The following is a 7028-nucleotide window of genomic DNA, read 5'->3' on the forward strand; positions in this document are numbered from 1 at the left end:
GTGCATTCAGCATAGGCATGGCACAGCAAGATGAACTAGAGGCAGATGTATGGACCAGCTGCTCTCTCTTCCTAGTCTTCTCACTAAATGAGTAGTGCTTGCTGATGGTTCAGACATGCAACGCTCATGCTGAGGGATTCATGCAAAGCTCATGATGAGGAATGATGAGTCTTAAATATATCATCCTTTTCCTTCTTTCAAAGTTTTTCTCTAAAGTACAGTCTTAAATCCAGCACCACCACTGGCAGTGTTACTGAGCATACAAGTGCAGGCTGTTCCATGCAAGCCAATGCTTTTTATAGGTTTGGATGGGCAGGACAGGAAGGGGCCAGAAATACACCTATTTCAGCAATACATACATTATACATTATTCTTTTACAAAATTACTGCTCTTTCCTTCCTTTCTAGCGTGGTTTCCAACCCGTAAACTTCAGAAACTTTTAAAAATCCACAATGGGACTCATACAAATGACATCCAATAACATGTGAAATAGCTGCTGAGTCCCTCTGGTTGGGGAATCATGCAGAAGAGAATCTTGAGCTGTGGCAGTGTTTGCATTCCATGGCACATACATTTCTGAGGTTACACAGCACAGGGTCCTGATGGAAAGAGATGAATCTCATCTTGGGGCAGAGAGATTACACACAGGGAAACAATACTTCAACTCTATGTTCAAAGTCTTTTGAGATTCTTAAATGGTGCAGTGGCTGGGAGCTCCCAGGAGGATGAGCTTCTACCTTGAGCCATTTCCATCTCCACCTCTCTATTTATTTTTGTGTGAGCCCTTTGCATGCACACCCATCCACACGCAGACAGGATTGAAGACAGACCAGCCAATCACTTTTTTTTTCCCTTCTTGCCATGTTGATACTTGCAGTGAGTCCATGTTACTGGAAAGGCATCAGTGGATCAAAAGTTGGTATTGTCTCTGTTTACACCTTAGGCAAGAGAGCTTTGGCTCTCTGCTGTTGACTCAGGATATGTCTGTGATCTACAAATGGAAAAGGTGGGAATTTCTTTTTTCCTTCTGCAAGAGTTTGGCAAGAGATGTCTGCCCTCTAACAAGAAGCCCAGGCATTAAAAGCAATTAAAAGCCCTGACGTATCCTAATTAGAACCAGTACTGGAGTTGTACTAGAGTCGTTATCTCAGGTTTTCCAAAGCTCTCTCCCAATGGGCCCGGGAGTTTGTTTCTGCCTTTCTCATTCTTTCTCCATCCTTTTTCTCTCTCTTTTCCCTGTTGGAAAGCAGTGTCTCCCAGTGACACCCTCCGACAGGCTTTGATCTCAAGGACACTCACAGGTTTTGCATTTACCTTTATAGATGCAACTTTATAATGGAGCTGGAATTTCCAATATTTGTAGCTTGTTAACTCCTACAATGAGATCCTTCTGCTGTTCTTTCTGCTTGGCGCCTAACGAGGAGGGGCTGCCAGAACTGCTGTGCCCATCCCTCGGCGTATTATCTGACAGTTTTTCTATTGAATTAACTCAAGGTATGCACTGACTAAACATCTTCAGAACTGTTGGACAAACAGACTGTGTAATATCCATAAATTAAGGCAGATCAGCTTCAGATATGTCAGACTCTCTCTCTGAGGAATCCCTGGACCTCAGCATGTTGTGACAGTCCTTGCTTCAGCAAATCTGGAGCTCTCAGTGAGGAATAATGAGAGTGCTTTCATCCGAAGCGGTATCACCAGTGAGACTAATCTGCCATTCTCCTTCTCAAAACCGTACTCTCATCAGATATGAATTAAACTTCTGGGAGAGCAGGGAAAGAAAACACGCGTAGCATTTGCATGCATTGTCCCTCCTCATCATCTGCTGCAAAGAATTGCATCCTGGCGCCTTTTTAATGACAATGCAGCTCTTCTAGTAAATGATTAAACAGGAACGGTTTTTCATATTCCGGAATTCAGATTTTGCTCCACGTGTAAATTATTTGCATGTATTTGAGATACAATTAATTATGTATTGCTTGAATGCCTCACGCTGCTCATTTCAATTCTTGCAGGGCTCCTTTCATGGATATTTCCACATCCCTGGAAAGATGCAGAAGATGCTCATTGCCTCCCAGCACACTCACAGGTGACTGTATCAGCTCTACAGGCTCTTAAATTTCCTTTGAAACTCAGCTTTTCATCCATGGGAGCAAGCAAAGCCTGGCAGCTTTTATAACAGCACTGCTATTGCTTGTGCTGAAAAACATTAGTGTTACCATTCAGATACACTGCTGCCCCTAACACACCTTCCCAACATGTCTGGCCCGTTCCAACAGGGCAGATTTTGTTTCAGATAGGAGATGTCCACATTCCATACTTGAACTTCATCTCCTCCACATATCAAAAACGTTCACAAATAGCCACAATGTGCGCCCTGGGGAAGAGAGAAAGCTGCTTTTCTTTTCCTTGGCTGGCTTAATCCATGCTGGAATAGTGTGACTTTTCATCTCTGCAGTCAGAGGAAAAGGCTAACTTGCAGTGTAAAAGTAGCATGATAAATGGTGGAAAAACAATTTGCTGGCTTTCCTAAGAAACTCCAGCTCCTCCTCCCCCTGTATGCCTTCCAGAGCCCCAGAATTCATTGCATCAGTGCATGTTATGGCACCTTGGGGATGTGTTAGTCATAAGCATGGAGCTACTGGTGCTTTGCAGGCGTACTTAGCTTTGGCTCTCACATGAGTGCTCTGATACATCCGTGCTGTCTGCATGTCTGGGTAGCGTTTACTTGTGGGTGTCTCCTGAGATTCCACTCCACAGGAAAAAAAAAAAGGAAACATCTAATTTATACGTGCTAGGGTATGTGTGAGGTCCTTCTGTTCCTCCCTGCAGGTGGTGAGGGCATTGGGTACAAAGTTAACATGGGATGAAGGCGAGAGGGATGGGAACTTTGTGCCACAGTGTCCAGATCCAGTTCTGCACTTTCTCTTCTGAACACTACAGGATGGCCAGAAAGAGAGGGGAGGCTGCATCCAACCTTGTGTGCCCTTCTCCTTTGCTTTTGGCACAGGAACATATTAGGAAGTCTATGCATACCTCTCAGGCTGAGGGGACCTGCAGGTGGAAACCAGTTGAGTGCCACACCGTGCTCTGGGTGCAGGGGTTTTTTGATGGAGGCAGCTCTGAAGGCTCCTTTCCTCTCACCTGGTGCATTCCTGGCTAATTCCAGTCTTACATGCAAAAAAAACCCAGTGATATTTAAACCAACTGCTTACTCTTCTTTTGCATATAAGCTTAGAATTTCCCTGCCTGCCCCAGGGCTGTAGCACCAGCCCTGCTTCAGAAGAATTCTGCAAGTGCTTTTGGACCCAACCTCACGTAACTATTGCTAAAATACCAAGGCATACTATAAAGCAATGTATTTTCCATCATGAAGTATACTAAAGTTACTAAGACCAGAAATACCAAGGTGTTTTAGCTTAAAATACTAAGGCATTACTTGCGCATTAGGTCCTTTCATGCCCTGAGCCATTTGCCAACACTTTGCACATAACCATAATGATTTTATGCAAAAGAAGGGACAGGCACAGTGTAAGAGATCTGGTGCATGAGCAGAGGAACCAAAATACAGAAAGAAAGAGCAAAGCCCTCTATTTAGCAAAGGTTTTGTTAAGTGAAATGTCATTTTTGTGCTTTCCCCTTAGGGAGCAATAAGAAAACTTCTCTCTGTACATGTTTCTTTCTGAGACAAGCTCCATGACTGGTCACAACCTGTAATAAAACTGCCATATCCAAGAGAATATATTTAATATCGGAAAGGCAAAATAGAATGATATGATCTGTTTGGGGTTTGAAGGTAAATGTTTAGACATTTTTTTCCTTTAAAATAATCTGTGATAGATGCTGGTTAGCTGACTGGGAAATGAAATCATGGAGGATTTATGCCGTTAATGACAGGCTATGATGTCAAAGACACTTGGCCTGTAGCCATAACCTTTTGTGTGGTTCTGGGTTGATTCTTATAAATAAACAGGACTGTTCAGCTGCTGCCTGGATAGGAGTCCCCATTGCTTGGGAACACTGAAAACCAGGGTAAGGAAAGCACTTAGGAACACTGAGCACAAAATTCAGGGGAAGGGATGTCTTGCAAGAAGCGCTTTCTCCTTTTACCATCTCTGGTTTTGCAGAGCAAGGTTTAGTTAATATTTAAAGAAACTCTAGATCGCTGAAATAACACCGAAACCAATCCTACTTTCTGAAACTCCACAGTACGGTGTTGATTTACAATTAGTCAAAAGCCTGGACACTTTGTCAATAATGTGCTTCAGCACAATTCTTGTTCCTCTCACCCCATTTGTAAGGCAAGGAAGCAACCTGGATTGGCTTGTCTGGCTATGCCAGTGTGGCACCAGAGCTTCCCATTCCAGTGACTTGTGAGAGAAAACAGCAAATGCGAATGCAGAGAGACAGGAAAACCCTGAAGTATATATAGCTTTCATATCTGTCCCCTAAGGAGCTTACAGGCATAATTTAAATCATATTTTGCCAGATAATACCCAGGATTTGCTTGCAGCCGTCTCAGACAGTTGATACATGGGAGGGCTTCATTATGTTGTTATTGGTGTCATTTTTCTTCTCACATCGAACTGTTTTCCTTTTGTATTTTACCCTCCGGGAGTTATGTTGCTAATGGCTTACGAGGTGCCAGACCCTCTGCTGGGTAAGGCAGTGCAGCTGCCTTATGTTGTGTTGAATGTCACCACCTTGTAAGGATCTAGGTCCCTTTATTAAGATAATTAGCTGCCCTACGTCACAGATTTCTGCATAATCACACCAACAGACACTCATTCTGCTCTTCCAAGCTGTGCCGCAGTTCTGCTTTGTGCTGAAGGCTGCAGTGACGTGAGCAGGACTGGCAACCCTTACATCAAACCTTTTGGGATCTCCACCAACATCCCTTCCATATTTCCCCCCCCCCTGGCAATTCATAGCATTGTAGAACATCCTGAATTGGAAGGGTCCCATAAGGATCAACGAGTCTGGCTCCATTCTTTTGCAGATAAATGATTTTCCTATGCAAATCTTCATCTTTACCTCTGCTCAAGTAGTTTTGAAATGACTAAGGTATAACTCTATTTGCTCAGCTTACTAGCCACAGTCTATAAAATTGACATGATCCTTACATAGGGTTATCTGTTTTGTCCATTAGAAGTATAGTTTCCCTTAGTTTATTTATTTTGGATGATTTTTTTCTTTTCCAGAAGCACAGCATTTTGCACTGGAAATTTTGCCTTATGGAGCCCTGTCATTAGCCTGATGCCTTTACATTTTCCCATGCAGCACAAATGGAGTGAATAGGACCAGCACGACAGTAGTACTTGGTCCTTTAGACTCAATGATCCTCATGGGTCCTTTCCAACTCAGGATACCATATGATTCTCCCACTGCTACAGGCAAAAGGAACTTGCATTATGGAGCACTATTTGCATACAGTATAAACATTTGCACCAGAATAACTAAAAAAAGAGGTTTTTCTGGAATTCATTTGCTTGATTTGTTTCAGCGCAAGTTATTTTGGTGGATGCAAGCACCTCATTGCCTGGTGGTGTTATAGGGGTCCTTCAACATGGGAGTTACCAGAAGGAGCGTTGCTGTGGGCTGCAGATCAGCACAGAGAGAGGGTTGGTGTACAACAAAGGGATTGCCTTCATGGTGCTGTATGGCAGTGGTAACCTTCATGGTTGGAGCTGCACACCCACCTGCCCCAGCCCCATTGGCCCCAGCACAGCTCTGGCTCCAGTAATGCCATCCAGATGTCAGCACTGCTCTGCTGCCCAATGGCTGTGTCTCACTATTAACATACTTGTTTTATGACAGAGTGGGATCATTACAATTGTCACATTATTCTGTTTCTTTTTTTTCCCCTCTTCTATTAGGAGAGACACTGATGATTATTTTAATAGGAGGAAACAAGTTCCCTATGTCCTTTTCCAGTCCTAAAAATACAACACTGTATTTTCCAGACAAGTTTATGACCGTAGATTTAAGTATTCAACTAGAACACATTAAAATGCCCTTGATTTTAGGGTGAAAAATTCCTGATACCTGGAGGAAAATAGGGTCCCTTGAACTGAATAACAGCTGTTGGTATTTTCAGATCTCACAATCTACATAGTTATTCTTAGACACACATCTCATTCACAAATATATTTCTAAAATAATTTCAGAAGAACTTCATTTGAGGACGGTTCGTTTTGGACGTATATAAATCACTGCTCCATTTAAAAGTATTTCAGCTCAGAGAGCCATAATACTTGGTTAGCATCAAAAGAAGGCAGGCTTTATTAAATATTAATATGTGGTTTACAGCATGGGCTAAAGTTTCCTTCTTAATATATTCCCTAACTTTGCTCAAGAGACTTCAGTCCTGAGGGAGTGTAAATTCCTACTTAAGGGAGTTGGAAATAGAGAAAAAATGCACTGAGGGTATAAAAATGCTGATAAACAATAAGCTTTCCTTCCAAAATTCTGATGCATTCTGAATGTTTGAGGTAATGATCTACACGAGCTAATAATGGCAGTATATGAACGAGACCAGGTGTGGGGCACAGGTTGTGTGTCCAGGTTTGCCAAGGGCAGGTGGTGACATTAAAGGTTGGTCAACAAAATTAAGGATACAAGAAGTGCCAGAAGGATGGAGCCAGAAAAGGATTGAAAAGGTACCAAGCAGGTACTGAGGTGGGTCAGGGATTATGGGATGCAGTAGAGAGAGGGTGAGTGGGAAGCCAACTGTAAATCATGAAAATGCAATGGGATTTCAGCTTTTAAATCATGCAGGGACTTTTGGCAACTGTAACATGAAAGTGTTTGAATCCATAGTGATGAGGGGAGAGCTAAAGGAGGGAATATTTCAAAGGCTTGATGGGGAGGTAGGTGTTATGGAATATTTATCAGGGTTTTTGATAGCACGCAGACAACTTCCATGCTGGTTCGGTGGCCATCAGCCCTCTCTGAACATGGACTGCAATGCAACATGGCGTGCTGTATTATTTCCATTGCTTTATTACCACAGATTTGCAAAAATAAA

Source organism: Excalfactoria chinensis, chromosome 17, assembly GCF_039878825.1.
Source record: "Excalfactoria chinensis isolate bCotChi1 chromosome 17, bCotChi1.hap2, whole genome shotgun sequence".
In the NCBI taxonomy this organism is placed as follows: domain Eukaryota; kingdom Metazoa; phylum Chordata; class Aves; order Galliformes; family Phasianidae; genus Excalfactoria; species Excalfactoria chinensis.